Consider the following 20,599-nt stretch of genomic DNA (forward strand, 5'->3'; position numbering starts at 1 on the left):
ATCTCTTATGCCCTCGAACTCGAGCTCCAATTGTTAATGTCAAATTCTTAAAAATACTCTCCTAAATGTCCTACTTTACCCAACTTTGTGTTGTTGGCATCTGGCAGATCCCAGGGAGGGGCTGTGGTGGGAGGATGGAAGGGGCTAATTGTGGCATTTTGGTCCCGCCCCCGCGGTGAAATCAGTATTTTGCTGCAGGGGCTGGGTCAAAATGATGTGAATCACTGCTAATCACGTAATTTTCGCTCCTGATGGGCAGAAAACTTGCCTGCTTTCCCAGGAGTTCAGGAGATCTACCCAGAATTTAGGAGTCTCCAGGACATTCCGGGAGAGTTGGCAAGTATGACTTTACCAGATAATACTACTAAATGCAATGAAATTATCTCATCCTTGACTCTTCACAGGAAAATGCCAGAAGCGAAAAAACTGAAGGGACTGAGCTCTCTCAAAGTCTCAATAAATTTGCATTCTGGACTGTATTGTCAACAAAGGCTCTTTGGGAGTATTGAAAAGAGCATCTACTCCTCTATTACTGCAGGAACGCGTAAGTAAAGCGTGTGTCTTATCCTTCAGTACATGTGATTTTCAACAATTTAAAAGATGCTGAATTACTTCCGGTGGGCGTGGCCAACAGGCTGCAGTGAGCGGCGCTATTTCAACTGACCCCGGGCCTACAAGGCTCTCACAGGATACAGCCAGCTATACATACAGGCCCCCCTCCTTACCAGAAGCCCCGCAGGCAGGATCAAGTTAGTAACAGCCAAGTGGGCTCTCACAACACTAGAGCGCTCACAGAGGCCTGCGTATTACTGTTCGCTTGGTGGGACTGCACTTTATTGGGCTGCCAATCTACTTCCAAGGGCTGCTTTGCCTCCTGCTCACAGCTCTCCACCTATTCTCTATGGCAGTACACACTCTGCATGTATATCTTGCCACATTAAGGCGTGCTTGCATTATAGTGGAGCTTATACCACTCTAGAGCCTCATAGCACTGCGTGAGAATACTGAAAGCAAAGCCTGTCTGAGAGAAAAAGAAATCTGCATTTGGTCTGTAACCCATATATCAACTTGCTGGCTGTGTACATCTGCCAGAACAGTGACTCTATCGCCATCTGGTGGTCACTTGATATCTGCACAACTACACGTATCTCTGCACCAACACAGCCTACTTACTAAAGAGGGGAGAAGGCGGTAGAACACATGTTTTTGCAACTCACTGGCCTGCCAATCCCATACTGCATACAACCTCTACATTCAAGAGCATGGAGTATGTCTTATTTGTAATGCTGGGCATGCCACCCATGTGGCACCCCATGTGATTATCTTTGTTTCTACAGTCATTTAACCTAAAATGACTCTTGCTCTTTTTGCTTGCTAAAGCTGTCCTATAAGTTATCATGTCTCCTAAGAAGCAAAAACCTAAGGCTCTTACTCCCCCAATCCACTTCCTACAAAAGCTTTCTCTAAGACATAGTCTTCCTCCTCCAACAAGGATCGGCCCCAATCTGCATTGATCCCAGATGTTGTCGCCCTTCCTTTACCCTCGCCTCCCCTAAGACGGGTTCAGAGGTGACATTGGATGCCCCACTCACTGCCTGTACTCTGCATCAAATGTCGACAGCCCTGAGAGCAGACTTGTTTAACGAACTACGGACGTCGCTGGGTGGTCTGAAAACTGACATTGCGAAGCTGGAAGACTGCACAAATCAACTTGAGTCTAAGATGAAAGAATTGGTCGCTTCCCATAATGAACTACTCACATCTCACAACCAACTACAAAGTGAAATATCTTTCTTGAAGGTCAAGGTGGCAGACATAGAGGACCAATAGTAAAATAAGAGGCATTCCAGAATCAGTCTCTGGTTCTGACCTTCAGAACTGCGCTATGTCACTGTTTCGGAAGCTGTTGCCTACTGCGGAAGACAAAGATCTCCTGATTGACCGCATCCATTGATTGCCTCGTCCACACATAGTGTTAGGCAACCAACCGAGGGAGACTCTCCTTAGAGTTCACTTCTTCACCATCAAGGAGGCTATTCTTCGTGCTGTTAGGAGCGTTGTCAACAGGGTTATACTTGCTTCATCATTTCCAAGACCTCTCCTTGACGACTATAAATAAAAGGAGCTCCCTGCAACCAATCGTGACAGCTTTGCAGGCCAATAATGTCCCTTATCGGTGGGGCTTCCCAGTTAAACTGTTGATTCAACGTGATGGTTCCACTTATGCTATCTCCTCATTAGAAGCAATGTGACAGGATGGACTGCCTATGCCACCCTGTCTGTGCTGCTGGAAACCGGCTGGGCTTACTTTGCTCCATTCCCTTTCGTTATCCCAAATGCGCCCTCTAACCGCAGTATGAGGAGCATACAAATGCTGCCACCACTGGACTCCTTACCGGCATCCAGCACCGGGTTTCTTCTGGGTAACTGACGCTGATAGTGTACCCCGTTACCGGTGCACCTGGGCTGGTACCCCTTCCTATGGATCAGGGTTGCTGTGGATGGATCCCTCCTGGCCTATCACACTGGCCAGAGTTGCTGGGTAGCGGGCAGAGCGGTGGTACTGTAGAGCTGGGTCCAAATCTCAGAACAGCCAGGAACGGATTAGAGTTGGGTCTAATCTGTAGGTCACAGGGATAGAGAAGTTTCCAAGCACGTCTTTGAAGCAAGTGATGTTTATTTGCTCACCCTGGTTGAAGGTACCAGTGAGCAGGTCAGATGAAACAAGAAGAACAATTTTCAATACAAAACAGTGCTTTTTATACAGTTTTGGAGGCAGCCTCACAGGGTAAGCCAGCTCCCTGAGGTCTGAGCTATTTTTAGAATCAGGATGCAGTATGTTTACCCTAACTTGGATTTTCCTACAATGCAAAGCTAACACTTGCTCTGGTTTCCTGCATCTTGTTTGAGACACAGTAAATCTAACAGCAAGTCTAATTAAACCTTCCTGTGCCTTCAGGTGCTGGACCCTCACACATCAAAAGGTCTAATTAACATGAGATTAACATGGGAACTTTCTTCAGACAGTTGCAAAATGCGCATTCCCAAAGAAAAGTTACAAAACCCCAAACAAGTCATTTCCCTACTCCAAAATACAAAGGCTTATTGCATCAGGTATATACCTCAGAAATAATGCATTTCCTTTAGCAAAGTTAAAACAAAAAACAAATTTCCTTCCCTGGTCTCAGAAATAAAGATATTTCGTTTACCAAAATACACAAAATATCTAAAATAAGTACATTTGCAATTCTATAAACAAACCCCCTGCACTATTTCCTTTAAACAAATTCATACTATAAGTTATTTATAAGTGATCCAGTCACAAGCTACTGAATGGCAAATTACTCCTTTGTCAATTCCGGCTCCACGGAAATCCCTGCAACACACGGAATAGTCAAGTTCAGAAGAACTAAACACTTCTCTATATGTATTTGGGACTGTTTCCGTCCGCATCTCCGACTGGATGAATATATTCACCTTTGTGCTGTTATGCTTATGTTATAGGCTGTTTTGCTACATTCTAGCTTTGCACACCTTAGTTTAACATAATTTTTTTTTTGTCTTATTTCATTCAGTCTCCTGCTGTGGGGATTGTTTTGGGTCGCCGGTCACCTTTAGGGGTGCAGATGGTGCTGATGCCCAGACTTGTTCCTCAATGAAGGTGGAACATTTTATATTTAACAGTTTGTTTACTAGTTACTGTTTTGCGTAAACTTACTTTTTATTCATATATAGGTTCTGTTGTACGGTTTCATTATTTCATTGTCCAATCAAAGTGTGATACTTTATGATTGTAGTTAATATGTTTCACTTTGTTTCTCAAATCCATTACAATCTAACAATTAATTTGTGAGGAGCCTTTTGTCTTCCCTTCGTTTCTGACTGGGTTGTCGCATGGGTGGCCTCTAGCTCCTCCACCACCCCCACATGTTACCTATTTTGCCACTGCCTCTCCTCAGTGGCAAATATTCTAGCCCCGTTTCTCGGGCTAGTTCCGTTTTTTCCCTTTTTTCCCCATTTTCCCTTTTTACTCTTATTTACTCTTGTCCTCTCCCTCCTTCCCTCCCTCCCCATGCATTGCACATGAGACGCTCTTTCCTGACTCTTTACCTCTGTAAAACCTTTCCCTCCACCACTTAGACAATGGTAAAATTATTTTTTCTGAATGTTAGGGGCCTCAATTCCTCCAATAATTGCAGACTAGCACTCACTACTTTTCAAAACTGTAAGACAAATGTTGTTCCTCTCCAGGAGACCCACTTCCCCCCCCCCCTTTCCCCACATTCTGTGATCCTAGGTTCCCGACCTCTTAATATGCTAATGGCCCATTTAAAAGAAATGGGGTTTCCATTCTGTTTAGCATGTGAGTGCAATTCACCCTCCACACCAAAGTGGAAGTCAAGTTTGGTCACCATCTTATACTGGTGGGACTTCTGGATGAGAAACGGGTGACCATATTTTCTCTATATGGCCCCAACTCCTGCCAAGTACCCTTTATTAAACCAGTGCTTGAGGTAGTGTCTAGGGTACGTCAGGGTCACTTGGTTATACTGGGAGACTTCAACTTAACTTTGGACCCCAAAGTAGACAAATCTCAGACACCCCACTTATCTAGCACAAATGCCCTAGTGGGCCCCTTCCTTGCTTTTCGTAAGTTATTGGCAGAACATGATCTTTATGATCTATGGTGGGTTAATTCTCCAGGTGCTAGGGAATACACTTATGACTCAGCGTTCCACAATTCCTATTCAAGGATCGACCTCAGCTTCAATCTCTCCTTTTTCTATATCATCTGTGCCTCCCAACCCCTGATGCCAATAGCCTGGCATCTCTCAATCTCCCTTGCTCCCAACAGGAAGTAGAATCAGTCATTAAGACCCTGCCAAAGGATAAAACCCATGGTCCAGATGGATACATGAACTCTTTCTATACTACATTCCGGGAGGCTCTGGCTCCACTCCTCATCGCTTTGTACAATAACGTGAAGAGCAGAAGTAGATTTCCAGCGAAAATGCTAGAAGCAAAGATCATTATGATCCTGAAGCCAGGTAAAGATCATTCGGACTGCAAAAATTATGGACCCATTGTCTTACTTCACACTGATCTAAAGATCTTTGCTAAACTAATTGCCACCAGGTTGAATCCATTTCTCCCTCACAAATCCATCCAGACCAAGTGGGATTATATACCTGGTCGCCAGACATCAGATAATACTAGGTGCATTTTAAATGTGATAAATTTGGTACAGGACTCTGCAGCAGATATATAAAAAATGCATTTTTAGAGTTTCTCTTACCTGCAAACACATTTTTTGGCATTCATACATGTAGTCATCACTATCAGTCGGCACTTACACCTGCAATGTAGCTGGTTCAAGTGAAATGGGTAAAAAACACGTACCTAAGAAATGTCCAAAGCTTGAATCGGACGAATGTGCGTGTGCTTGACCTCGGCATGCCCTGACTGTACATTACCTACATGCATCCGTCCCTTCAAGTCGTAGGTAGTCGGCAGTGTCATTGCGTTTGGACATGTTTTGGATGTAATTGCATTCACTGGCGTGTGGTCCGTTTCTGAGCATGAGCAGAGCAATTTCACACAAAATATGGCACGTATCGGGACTTGCCTGATTCATGGAGAACTCCAAAGTATTAATTTTGAAATTTTGCAGGACATTGCACTGACATAAGTGGGGCTTCCCCTTTTGTATTTTGGTATGGCATCAAAACAGACACTACTCAGCCAAAATGTTGGCAGAAGCCCACCTACCTCATCTGAAACTGTGCCTTCCTGCTCGTCAGTCTCCCACTAAAACATCTTCTCCAGGTGTTAAAGTACCTCCAACAGATCTGACTCTAAAACCTCAGAGACCACCCATGAGGTAATGGTGGACAGTGACTAGATCCTCTAAACTGGAAACGGTGGACATTCTGTTCATTAAAATTTCTATCTGACATTTGCTCAAAAGTTCAATTTTTATGCACATGTAACAGAATGACCTTACTGGTTAAGTTACCAGAAGTGGTGTTAAGGAGAGCTTCACCTACAGCAACCCTTGATATGTTTGACAGTACATGGCATGGTTGTCCCCAGTAATTATCCTTAAATAGTGGCATCTTAACAGAGGAAGGTTGGCACAATAGAATACGAGCAAAGATAAAAGGCTGAGAGTACCACTCTTGGTAACATGACAGTTGGGATGGATGATGCATTAATGCAGGTAAATGTAGCGGGTATATGTAGCAGGTATGAATGACAAACAGGAAGAATACAGTACCTAAGTTTCATTAGTAACAGCAGGTAATTGCTATTTTCATTTTGGCTGCTGCACTGTTGATGTCAGCCTGGGTGTGAGCACATGAAATCCACTCACCTAAAGCTTAATCTGACACCTGTCCTGATTGGTGACTGCTGCTTCAAATACCTGTCAGCTTCACTAAACCACTGCCGTTATATCGTTCACACGCTTGCTTCTTGCTCCTGTTCTGGTGTATATTCTGCTTTTTCTCTGATAGTCTGTTTTGAACTCTATGTGTGACATGACCAAACCTGATTTCTGCCTGGATTGACCTTATTGTTTGTGACCCCGATGACACATATTTCTGCATGGACCGACCCTTTTGCCCTAGTGTTTGACTCTGTCTATTGTCTGTGATACCACTTCCCAGCCACAGGATCGTGGTGCCCGCTATCTGCTCCATTCAGCTTCTTGTGTCATTTGTGTTTCACTATCCATATGTATAGTTCAACCTTGTCCCTGCACATTCCCTTGCACTTTGTGTTGCTCTCCAGCGCCATCCCCACACAGGCCACAACTGGCATTACATCCATACTCTACACTACCAAGTTGTTATACTGGTGGAGGTTGGTACTATACCTTACTGCAACTCTGTATACCTGTTCAATCTGGTCCAGGTGCATCCTCTGTCCCGGTTGCCATAGAGATCTTTGTTCAGCATCCCACTACCAAGTCCTCTGTGGTACCCACCTTCTCGAGTTATCACTACTCGAGATTAAGTCCGTGGACAACCAAGTACCAGCGAACATATCTGGTTCCATGGGAACAGGGGTTGCTAAAAGTGAAGCTCTCATCTACAACAGGTTCTGATAACTTTACTGGTAGGGTGATTTGTGACAAGTTCAACCATTACTGCTTTTCACAGTAGAGAGTACTAGGTAGTAAAGTGAGCCATAAAGTAATATGCAAGTTGTAATTCTAGATTTTGGCCAGTACTGCTGTGGCAGTGTGGTGCAGCACAAGTACTGATAAAACTTGACAAAGCAGGAGCAGAAGAAAAAGCAGTATTGTCAGTGAAGTAACTTTCAGAGCAGAATTAACGTGCAATAGGCAAAATCCGATTCAATCAGGATAATTAAGTTCACAGGCTATGATTTGGTCCAGGCAGCTGCAGGATAATTGGCGTTACAAGCAAGAGTCAGATTCCAGAAAAAGGACAAGACTCAAAGGGGGGTATTCAATTGTTAGCGAGATCCCCGGAAAACGAGCGCTCGAAAAATATTAGCGTTAATACGGTAATTACTCGCTGAATTTCATCTCGCAGCTCTCTGAGCTGCGAGATGAAATTCAGCGAGTAAACTACCGTATTAATGGTATTTACGGGCATATTACCGTACGAACGGTAATATTTTTCGAGTGCTCGTTTTGCCGAGGATCTCGCTAACAATTGAATACCCCCCAAAAATGTAAAGAGTAACAGATATTTTGTATCAGCAATTTCTACAGTGCAATAACAACAGAGTCATGTATTACGTAGGCAACTGGTATCAAACCATAACTCAAACCTCTGAATAAAGGCAGGTAAATCAAACTAAAATATATTAGACTGAAAAAGTATTCAAATGTTAATTAGGAACAGTAGGTTAATCCAAATGGACAGATATATACTGTCAGCGACTACAAAGATAGGTAAGGACAATCAAGTACTGCTCTGAGGGAAAATATAGAGGACTGGATGAACAAGGCAGAACAAGGTAAATGGGCGAACATAGGCCTAATAACAAACCGCTATTGTAGGAAACTTGACCGTAAGGGTGGAGGAATTCTCATTGTGAAGACATTAAACCCTAAGGAGCTTAACCTAGATTTAGTGTAGGGAAGAAGTCTTTACCTGCTCTGCACATCCAAAAGTTTCTGGGCATGATGAAATAAGTCTGAGAAATGAAGAGATCTCATTGGAAGGAAGTTATTTCATACAGAGATGCGTGAAGGCTTAAGGTGTGGAGGAGATCCTTACCTTCTCTAGAGTGATGAATTATGTTATTTGCTGCCCACAGTTATGAGTAGCTTAAAGGGGCCCCAAAGTAACTTAAATATAGTACATATTTGTTCCATATCTTTTGCAGTATCCAATAACTTATCAAATCTCCATGAACAGTTTGCATTGATTATTATGACCACATCATTATGTTTACAAAGGATTGCAGGCTGAATAAAATTAAGGATAATGTATGTTTGTAAATTGAGCAACTGTGAGTGAGAAGAAGTTGGTTTCTTGTAATGTTACTATATCTGCTTTATGACCCGAGGTTTTTAGAGCAAACCTTCATTTGTTAGGGAAGTTTAAACCCCAAGTCTTACCATTGCCTTTTTACATATATCAAGTGTTTTATCTAATTGAGACGTATGGAGGAAATAGGTTGGATACCCATGGTAATAAAGTGTAGCTGGTTTGTCTGCTTAACCAGAGGAAGGGAGTTATTTATCGGGAGGTTTGATAAATGGGAAAAGAATAACTGAAATAGTTCTCATATGAGAACTGAATCTTTGTTACAGGTTGATGATGACTTGATTCCCACCGCATAATTGTCTAATAATATTGTCTTGGCTAATTATTATCAAACCTGCATAAAACAAAATATATGAGACTATGTAAACAACTCCATAAACGAAGATGAAAAAATAATCCTACATTCTACAAAATGACAGTTAGAATCTGATTGGTTGCTATAGGCAACATCTCAAACCCACAGTTTAGTAAATATACCCCTTGGTGTCATCTGAAGCCCAGAGGCCTAGTGTAATGTTTGCAATAAAGAAAGTGCAATAAAGAGACTTTGTAGGCATTCAGGATTCAGACCTTTTCTAGATTGGCAGCTTGTTTGGGCCTAAAGAAACACATCAAGGATTAATCTGATGATGTATTGATGAACATTGATGCTGTGCAGGTGTTGGAGGGAATAGCTGTGTTTAAGATTAAGTCAGTGCAAGGATTCAATGGCAGATGATTGCATCTCTCAGATCAGTGTCCAGCAATCCTTTTACCTGAATCATGATCCTGATCTGTACTGATTTTTGCGGCTAGCTGCCTGCCATTCCAATGCATTGTTTGACCACCATTTATTTCTATGCATGAAGTCTGTGTGTACTTGGATATCTTGCTACTATACGCTGCTATACCGGCACAGTACCTCTATGTACAGTCATGGCCAAAAGTTTTGAGAATGATGCAAGTATTGGTTTTGACAAAGTTTGCTGCTTCAGTGGTTTTAGACTTTTTTGTCAGATGTTGCTATGGTATACTGAAGTAAAATTACAAGTATGTCAAAGGCTTTTATTGACAATTACATTATGTTTATGCAGAGTCAATATTTGCAGAGTTTAACCTTCTTTTTGAAGACCTCTGCAATTCGCCCTGGCATGCTGTCAATCAACTTCTGGGCCACAAACTGACTGATGGCCGCCTATTCTTGCCTAATCAATGTTTGCAGTTTGTCAGAATTTGTGGTTTTTTGTTTGTCCACCCACCTCTTGAGGATTGACCACAAGTTCTCAATGGGATTAAGGTCTGGGGAGTTTCCTGGCCATGGACCCAAAATTTTGATGTTTTGAACTCTGAGTCAATTAGCTATCACTTTTGCCTCATGGCAAGGTGCTCCATCATGCTGGAAAAGGCATTGTTCATCACCAAACTGTTCTTGGGTGGTTGGGAGAAGTTGCTTTTGGAGGATGTTTTGGTACCATTCTTTATTCACGACTGTGTTCTTAGGCAAAATTGTGAGTGAGCCCACTCCTTTGACTGAGAAGCAACTCCACACATGAATGGTCTCAGGATGCTTTACTGCTGGCATGACACAGGACTGATGGTAGCGCTCACCTTTCCTTCTCCGGACAAGCATTTTTCCAGATTCCCCAAACAATCTGAAAGGGAATTCATCAGACAAAAATGACTTTACCCCAGTCCTCAGCAGTCCAATCCCTGTACCTTTTGCAGAATTTCAGTCTGTCCCTGATGTTTTTCCTGGAGAGAAGTGGCTTTTTTGCTGGCCTTCTTGACACCAGGCCATCCTCCAAAAGTCTTCACCTCCCTGTGCTTGCAGATGCACTCACACCTGCCTGCTGTCATTCCTGAGCAAGCTCTGCACTGGTGGTGCCCCGATCCCGCATCTGAATCAACTTTAGGATGACGGTTCTGGGACTTGCTGGATGTTTTTGGGCGCCCTGATCCAATAAATGGTTGATTTAGAAGCAATCTTACTAGCGGCAATATCCTTGCCTGTAAAGCCCTTTTTGTGCAAAGCAGTGATGACTGCATGTGTTTCCTTGCAGGTAACCATGGTTAATAGTGGAAGAACAATGATTTCAAGCACCACCCTCCTTTTAAAGAATCCTGTCTGTTATTCTAATCAGCATGACAGAGTGATCTCCAACCTTGTCATCATCAACACTCTCACCTGTGTTAACGAGAGAATCCCTGGCCTGATGTTAGCTGCTCCTTTTGTGGCAGGGCTGAAATGCAGTGGAAATGTTTTTCGGATAAAGTTCATTGTCATTGCAAAGAGAGACTTTGAAATTAATTGCAATTCATCTGATCATTCTTCATGACATTCTGCAGTATATGCAAATTGGCATCATAAAAACTGAGCCACCAGACTTCTTGAAAAATAATATTTGTGTAATTCTCAAAACTTTGGCCATGACTGTACTACCTAAGCCTGAAGCCTATACTTACTGAACTAATACTGTGTTCCTTCCTGCATTGGCTGTGTCTGTTTTCACCTGTTGTTATTTAGCACTAAACTATTACTGTGCTCCAGAGAATAGTCTGAGGAGGTCAGACAGCAGATTGTCCATGCATGGACAAACTCATGCCTACAAATCTCCAGAGTTCTTGGTGTTTTCACCATACATAATGTTACTAGCTGAAGTACCCAGCATTGCCGGGTTTAAATCTTTAAGTTATCAATGACTTGGGTGTAACTTTCAACCTTTTAAAAATAATTAGCAGCTTAGCAGCTCTTCCAACACACCCATGAGGTAGCTACCCAGTGTTATTTTTGTTTTTATATTAAATATCATCCAAATCCATCCAGTGTAAGGCTCAGAACAGGCTCCCTGGGTCAAAGTTCTGCCCAGTGTACACCAACAGCAGGTCTGACCAGTACCTCAACCCCCTAGTATGTCTTCTGAGATCCAAGGTTACCAGTCTGTGAAGTTTTTTGTCCATATCCATCAAGTGGAAGGCTCAGAACAGGCTCTCCGGGTCAAAGTTATGACCAGTGTACACTAACAGGAGGTCCAACTGGAACCCTAATCCCCTAAAAGCTGGCCAGGATCCAACTGGACCACCTCGCTTTGATCTCATGCCAATCAGTGCAGGGTTGTCCGAATACATACCTGGAGAGACAAACAAACAAGCAGACCAATGAATTTTATATATAATATGTCAATGACATAATGTCATTTAAACCCATCCAGTGAAAGGCCCAGAACAGGCTCTCCGGGTAAAAGTTCTGGTCAGCGCACAACAATGGAAGGTTCGACCGGGACCTCAACCCCTTAGCTTGTCTTCTGGGATCAAATGTTACCAGTCTGTGAAGTTTTCATCTAAATCCATCCAGTGGAATGTTGAGAACTGGCTCCCCGGGTCAAAGTTCTGCCCAGCGTACACCAACGGGAAGGAGTCTGGAAATTCCCTCTCTGACCAGGGGCTTCCTTTAATCTCTCAGCAGAATACACTCACAAGCTTCTCAATACTGACCAGCTGTAGTTAAAATACTCCCTAAAGTCTGAGATATAATGTACAATCTCTTCCTTCACTGACACTCTCACATTCTCTGGTTTCCTTTACTCACAAACTGGTCATGTACAGTCTCTCTCCTCTGCACACTGGACTGGGCAATATCTTTATACTTGCCTAGCTGCTTGTACCTTATTGCACTTTCTTGTGCTTGGTGCTCTGAGCCCTTTCAAAGCCAGTAGGATATTGGCTAACCCATTCTCTTTAGGGTGTTCTTCCCTGCCATCTCCAATAGTTGGACACACTCCCAGTGCCTCCTCCTAAGTCACATACAACTCCTCAGTGTGATCTCTTTCTGCTTTACCTCCCCTGAACTCCTCTTTTTCCCGTGGGAGGGATCAGCCTTTTGCACCATTCTGCTTCCCGGTGCGCTCACCCTGGCTCCTTACATAATCAGTGGCAGGTCCAGCACATGCATCCTTAGTGGGTGCTATCTGTCTCCTCCCATTGTTAGGAACCCCTCAGCCAGTACAGCAAAACCTGGAGTCTGCTCCGAACATCTGGTGTTCACTGCAGCCCCTAGTGGTGGGGACAGGCTTGGCTGCAGACAAACAGAGGGTCGTGAGATGTGCACTGGCTGGGGAGAACCCAGGAATAGAGTTACCGAGGCCGTAGAGTAGGAAGTGCAGGAGGGAGTCTGGTGAGACACTGAGTAGATGGTGTCAAGACTGATATATCACTCGTGGCCACTGGAATAACTAAAGGAACAGTTGATGGAGAGGTCCCCTGATACACAGCAACTTCTGTACCGGTGCTTGTCCGGAAAGGAACGGAACTTGCAGAGATAAGTAAAGATGAAGGAACTGAACGTAGGCAGTAGCCAAGGGTAACTACAACCCACAGTACCAGTGAGAGTCCAGATATTGGAGGAAAACAATTCCTAGGCGGTTGCCAGGGGGTAACTACAATTATAGGCACACAGTGATATATGTAAACAGTCAATAGTACCTGTGGCAAGGTTGAGTCCAGAGCCATAGGAAGATTGTTGAAATATGAGCGCCGAGATGCTGCAGGGGTGTCACGGATTTCCCAGGTATGACCACGGAGAGGGGGTAATTGGTTACAATGACTTTATTAAGAAACACAGATAACAAGGTAACTTGATTGCAGTTAAGTATAGAATACAGACAGCAGAGCAGAGAGGTACTTGAGCCAAACTTACATACATATCCCTAACTATCTATCTAGTTACTTTGACAGAGAGCCCGGCAAGTCATAACACCCATTGGTAATGCCTGCCAGGAAATGTAATTTTTACTTCTAGCTGCTGTTACAAGAGACAGTGGTGCCAAAGCGGAGTTTACACTTGCAATGCTTTGTACATCACTATTAACTGCACGCAGCTCCCTCTTCACAAGTAGAGCATCTTGAAATACACCCGGCAACTTCACAGGTAAGAATTTGCCGGCTGCTGCTCCTACATGCTAGTGGTGGGCACTTAGTGTGGGAGCTCTGCTTGGAAAATAAAAACACTGAGAATCTGATGAGTGAGTTCTATGCCAATTTGCATGGTGAAATTTGTGTGCTTTTTGCTCTGAGCATGATCAGAAAATGAATACAGGCACATGTGCAAATACAGGCTTGAGTGCGAATGACAGTTAAGACTACTTAGGACTGGAGAGGTAGAATGGGGGAGGGAAAGGGGTCTCTAACATAGGACAAGTACTGTAAGGGCGTGTTCAAGCAAATGCAGCTCATGCAGACCTACAATTTAGTGTAAATACTCCTGTTATGAAGTGTACCTTTTGTACCTGCCAGAGGACAGGTATAAATCCAGGATGATACTGATGAATGACAACATTACCTCATCGCTTCTGATTGGAAGATTGCGGAATTACAATACAGCTGATACCATTGATTATTGAACTAACGTATGTTTGTGTCACTTCTGCAGATACAAGTGATTTTTTTCAGGTATGTAAATTAGCTTTGTGTTGTTTACAGCTATTAGCACGTGTGAGTATCAATAGCAAAGCGAAAGTCCGCAACAGTTTATGTAGAGGAAATTACAGTACATTCAAATTATGTTTGCCTATTCTTATGCCATTGTGTTTGCTTACTTTTTTTTCTTTTGTTACTTTTATATTTACTTCCATAAACACATTACTCTGGTTTGATAATAACTCTCCAGAACTCTAGAGAGTTATTATCAAAACATGGCAGCATTCCTTTCACTAGTAAGGTTTTTGTTTTATTTCTCTGCTGATTATAGCAGGATGTTTTTCTAATCTATCAGATTTATTCTTGTAGTGACATATCTACTTATTTTTGCATGTTTTTAGCTAACATTATGCTAATGGATTTTTTCCTTTATTTGTAAATAATGTCAGGTGTATTTGTTTTTACTCTTTTGAGGAAAAAGTCTGTGTAATTTTTCTGACATATAGGACCTTCTGGGAGATAGGAACATATATTTATGCCAACAATGCAATATGAAAATGTGTCTGTTATGTGTTTAGAAAATAATCATTAATACAAAAGTTTGACAAGATGGACACAACACACATTCTGTATACAGTATATACATTTCTAATGAACTAAATATGTTGCCCATCTTTACTATGAACAACCTATACTCTGCTTCTATCCACTTCCTATCATCATCATCATTTATTTATATAGCGCCAGCAAATTCCGTAGCGCTTTACAATTGGGAACAAACATTAATAAAACAATACTGGGTAATACATTCCTATGTAATATTAATGGAAAAAGAACACCAGTATTTGAGTAAGATTTTTATCTTTTTTTCTGGCAATAATATTATTTTTATTTAAGGTTTTTAAGCACCCCCTCCCAGAACCTGTTGTCCTCTGCACCTGTAGCCTTGTGACCAGAGCACTGGGGGCTGCACGTGCGGAGTCAAGTCTTGAGCCTTCTACACCACGGAGACAAATGCAAGGACATGCTCTTGGGCCGCATGGAAAAGCCACTTAAGAAGGGCTAACCGGTATGACTAACACCCTCAATAGATGTCTGGATTAATTTATGCTGGGCCACTATTACCCTGAGCATCTCCTCCCACTGGTCCTTTTACTCATGGAAACTCATGTTGATGTTTTGCAATACATCCAGGCCCGGCGCTCCCATTAGGCAACGTTAGGCAGTTGCCTAGGGCGCGGGGCTCTGAAGGGCGCCACAGGATTAAAAAGCAGATATACTTTATATTGTAAAACTGTGCGGCGACCGCGGGCATACCTTCCACGGCCGCCGCACAGCTATGGATCTCCATCGCCGCAACGGCCCCCTCCAACAGCTGATGGGGCGGGCGCACCTCTGTCTCCTTCACTCCCCCTCACTCCCCCTCCCCTCACTGACTGCCGGGTGTGACATCATCAGGGCCCGACAGTGTCAGTCAGTGAGGGACGGGACCCTGCAGAGAGGAGCAGCGTTATGGAGTTTAAGGTAAGGAAAGTCCTGGGGGCGGATATTTTGTGGGGGGTGGTGGATTTCTTTTTGGGGGGAGGGCGGATATTTTGGGGGTGGGTGGCAGATTTATTTGGGGGGGGCGCGGATTTCAAAATTGCGCCTAGGGCGCCGGGGATCCTAGCACCGGGCCTGAATACATCCATGTGTTTTTTTCACTGTGATCTATAGCCTCCAGGAAGCGTTTACATGGGGAATGTTGAGGACTAGCATATGAAGAAGAAAGAGGGAGGTATCCCGGACAGCTCCTTCTCTTGAACGTCCTTCTCTGACTGATCACCCCCAGTGCATGGTTGCTTCTCATGTAAGAAAAATGGAATTAGGGGCATCTCTGGCTAGACAGCGCCATGAGGCATCTCTGAAACCTCAAGCAAAGAGCAGAAGACAAAGCCATAAGACAGGAAGCAACCAATAGACCTTTGGCACAAGAGGCAGCAGCTGGTAACGTGGCACTGGAAACAGCAGCTGGCAGGGTCTAATTAAGGGTTCCAGCCGCCTTTGGCTAATACACCGATTCCGCATTTAAAGTTAGACAAATTGTGACATTCTCTCTTACCTGGTTCTTGCAGCGTAGACTACCTGATGTTCTTTCTTGCTTGTTCTTGGGGCGTTGTTGTCAGTTGGCTGGCTTCTGGAAACTTGAAGTCCTATATTGAAAATGTGCAAAACTGTCATTATAATGCAAAATGTTAACAAAACTTGAAGGATTCAAACACACAATCCATTATGACCAAATAACACAATCACCTATTACAGGCATATATAGACAATAAAATATATGAAAATTATTTATAATCATGTACTAACATCTACCAGCCCCGTCTGTCTAGTGTTTAGCATTCTACTGACCTCTGAGACCGCAGAGAGCATCCACATCTCCGCCACACAATACAGATATCATGTTCATAGATTGTAAGCTTGCAAGCAGGGCCTTCTCGACTCTTTGTCTGTATTACCCAGTTTGTCTATTACTGTGTTTGTCCCCAATTGTAAAGCGTTACGGAAATTGCTGACACTATATAAATATTGATGATGATGATGATGCCCCCCCAAGCCATTTCATCACCTCCCCCCACCAGCCAATTCTTTCCCCAGCCATTTTTATGAACCCCTAACAGACAGTTTATGACCTTCCCCATCCATTTCATCACCCACCCAACCACTCACTTGCTCACTCTAGCCAATTAATCAGCCCCCCAGACAATTCATCAACACTCCCTATCCAATTCATCACCCCAAAGCCATTTCATTAACCATTCTCCCCAGCCAATTCATTAACCATTCCACCAGCCAATTCATTAACCCGCCCAGCCAATTCATCATCCCTCCTCGCCCAACCATCAACCAGTTGCCATTTCATCACTCCCTCCCAGTCATCTCTCCCCCTCCACAGCCAATGTATCCCCTTCTCCTCCTCATCCCCCCTGATATTTAGAAACAGCACTTACTTTGCTCTCTTCTGGTCTTCTTCTCTCCAGGTTCCGGCATTACTTCTTTCTTATTGACAGGCAGCAATGCTGGTGCCAGAGATTTAGGTCTATCCTGCTCCAGCGTGTTTGTTGTTCTTGGCTAGTCTGACTACTCCTGCTCTCCTGTGTTCCCTGTTGACCCGGCTTGTCTGACCTCTCTATTGGATTCTCCCTGTGCATTGTTTACCTTGGAAGTTACCGACCCGGCTTGTTTGACGACTACTTCTGGATTCCTACCTGTGTACCTCCATAGATAGAACGTTAGTGAACCGGCTCATCTGACCACTCTTGTACCTGACTATACGACTCAGTAAAGGGCCACGACCTGCGCGTCTCCTGCTGCAAAAACCATCCAGGGGGTTTCTGGAGAAGACCAGGAGGCGCGTTAGACTCTGCATCTTCTACTTGAGCTGCTTCAACGTTAGTAGGTACCCCTCACGTATATTGTGACACTCAGCCTCATTGGATAGTGACAGTCGAGGCCATCTCTTTGAGACCAGGGGCCGCCCCAACCACTGAGGAGGTCACTGACAATAATATATATTCTATAATATATATATATATATATTATATATAAATATTCATCATTCACAAACAAAACAATTGCTGGCAGCTCCGAGCAGGCAACAAGGACTAGATGTTCAGAGCTAGTTACTGAGGCAGAACGAAGAACTTGAATCCTCTCAGTGATTAGATTTGAAATGGATTCTGGAACAGTAGCAGGAGGAACCAACAGCTTAGGCACTGTCACTGGGAACAAGTCATGTTGTAACGTAGAAACAGGAGGTGATGTACAAACAAATCTTGGATCAGGTGAGTAACAAACTGAAGACTGTTCTGCAGGATGTTGTGGTCTGCGGAGTGGACAGTCTTGTAAAAGATGTTCATTACTGGCACAGTAGAGGCATAATTTACCAATTCTTCTGCGCCATCGCTTGGTCAGATGGGGTCCAGAACCACTTGCAGGCCTTTTACTGCAGTGATTTTACTGCAAAGTAGTTCTTGGTTAACTAGAATTTTATAGTAGTGTTATTGAGGGGTGATGCCTGCACTGAATCTGTAACAGATAGAGCTGACAGAAAAGAATCAAAGGCATCTGAGCAAAGAGAACTGAGAGAATCTGAGAGTCTCTTGATCAGATCAGGAAATAAAGCAGTAACCTGAGCCAGCTGAGAGAGTAGCAGAATTATATCAGCCTGTAAAGTCTATAGTAATGGTAGTTCTATTGGTTGCACGGCAGACATATCTGCAGAGAAAACAGTGGATTCATTTGGTAGCTTGTGACACAAAAAAATACAATCTGATGCAAAAAATCTTTCAGTGGGCTTCAATACTGTTTTTTGGCTGGTCATTCTGTTAGGATTAACTGGGTGCTTGCAATGATAGCAAAGGAGTTAGGAGTAGGTGAGGGCTTATTTGCTTTAGTGAGGCACAAACACTCAGTTGCAAACAATAATGGAGCCTTGAGCTTGAAGATGGAGCATGAATAAACAAAATACAATCCAGGAATAGCAGGTGTGACAGAATCAATGGGAAATTGGCCAATGGCAGGTATATATATTATATGAACAAAAGTATTGTCCACACCTGTTAATTATTGAATTGAGGTGTTTCAATGAGACCTGTTGCCAGAAGTGTATAAAATCAAGCACCGAGCCATGCAGGCTCCATTTGCAAATATATTTGATAGAAAATGGGTCGTTCTGAAGAGCTCAGTGACTTCAATCGTGGTACTGTGCTAGTAGGATGCCAACTTTGCAATAAGATGATTCGTGAAATTTCATGCCTGCTGGATATTCCAAGATCAACTGTAAGTGATATTATTAGAAAGTGGAAGCATTTAGGGACAACAGGAAGCAGAAGACCACGTAAAATCACAGAGCGGGGTCAAGGACTGCTAAGGGACATGGTGCGTAAAAGATGCCAACGCTCTGCTGATTCAATAGCTGAAGGGCTCCAAACTTCCACTGGCAAAACTGTGCACCAGGAGCTTAATGGAATGGGTTTCCATGGTCTAGCAGCTGCATGCAAGCCTCACATCACCAAGACAAATGCCAAGCGTCGGATGGAATGGTGTAAAGCACACAGACACTGGATAGTGGAGCAGTGGAAATGTGTTCTGTGGAGTAACGAATCACGCTTCTCTGTTTGGCAGTCAGATGGGCGAGTCTGGGTTTGGCGGCTGCCGGGAGAACGTTGCCTGCCTGACTGCATTATGCTAACTGTGAAGTTTGGTGAAGGAGGGATAATGGTATGGGGCTGTTTTTCAGGGTTTGGGCTAGGCCCCTTATCTCCAGTGAAGGGCAATCTTAATGCTTCAGCATACCAATTTTGGACAATGCTATGCTTACAACTTTGTGGCAACAGTGTTCTATTCCAACATGACTGTGCCCAGTGCACATAGCAAGGACTACAAAGACATGGTTTGATGAGTTCGTTGTGAAACAAATTGACTGGCCCACATAGAGCCCTGACCTCAACCCTATCGAACACCTTTGGGATGACCTGGAGTAGAGATTGCGATCCAGGCCTTCTTGTCCAACATCAGTGACCTCATAAATGCTCCACAGAATGAATAGGCATAAATTCTCACAGAAACACTCCAACATCTTGTGGAAAGCCTTCCAAGAAGAGTGGAAGCTGTTATCGCTGTAAAAGTGGGACCAACTCCATATTAAACTAAATGTATTTGAATACAAGGTCATTGCAATCCTTGTTGGTGTAATGGCCGAGCATCCGAATGCTTTTGTCCATATAGTGTATGCCACATGCTGTCTGTCTTTTATATGCTTTTAAAACCCCAGGGAGATTGTTTTCAGGAAAAGCTGGTAAGGTACCCTGGGGTATTAATGGAGAGAGAAGGGTGCACTCAATTTATAAAGCCCATTTTGCGTTGTCCAACCAGCTCGCAAATGTTACATCTTCCCAGTAATTGTCGTAAACTTTTAGAACAGGCAAAAGAGGTCTTCACCTATAGCAGCTGCCATTCCTGCAGAGTTGTCTGGACTCAGGGTTACTTGGATGCCCGCATGACTTATACTCAGAGTTGTACAAAGCTTATGACCAGAACTGAAAGCACAGAGATAGAAAGTACAGCATAGACAAAGCCAAGCCAGAGGTTGAGGGTCAGAGGCAAGCAAGGAGGATTGCAGGAACAGGCTAAAAGGTCAGGGCTGGCAGCAGACTAGGGTGATCCATAGAACAAGCCAAGTCCTCATGGCAACAGCAAAAAGGTCCAGGTAACAAGCCAAAGGTCAAACACAGGTAGTCAGAACAAGGAGCAGGTCAGCAAATTGCAGAGCAAAGACGTTATAACCGTCAGGAAGGCTAAGCCCCCGCACCTTTTAAACTCCTGGTAGCCAATCAGAGGCGACTGAAATCATGTGATTGCAGACACATGCGCCCCGGCTGTCTGTCAACAGCTGAAGCGGGACATGACATGAAGGTACCTGAAACGTTATGGCTTGCATGGCGGCTTGTGTCAGCAAGTTGCTGGTAATCAGGAGTTGCACCTGCAAGGTGCTGATAAAAAGATGCTAGAAAGTTTCCTTACTCTCTCAAGCCTGGGAAGGAGGTTCGATGCCTCCAGAGAGACACTGCAATCGGTGACCAGTAAGTCCTGTATTTTTTATGGGGGTTCCTTCACAGTAGAAGGTCCTTCATAGG

The sequence above is a fragment of the Mixophyes fleayi genome, chromosome 3 (genome assembly GCF_038048845.1).
Source record: "Mixophyes fleayi isolate aMixFle1 chromosome 3, aMixFle1.hap1, whole genome shotgun sequence".
Taxonomy (NCBI): Eukaryota; Metazoa; Chordata; class Amphibia; order Anura; family Limnodynastidae; genus Mixophyes; species Mixophyes fleayi.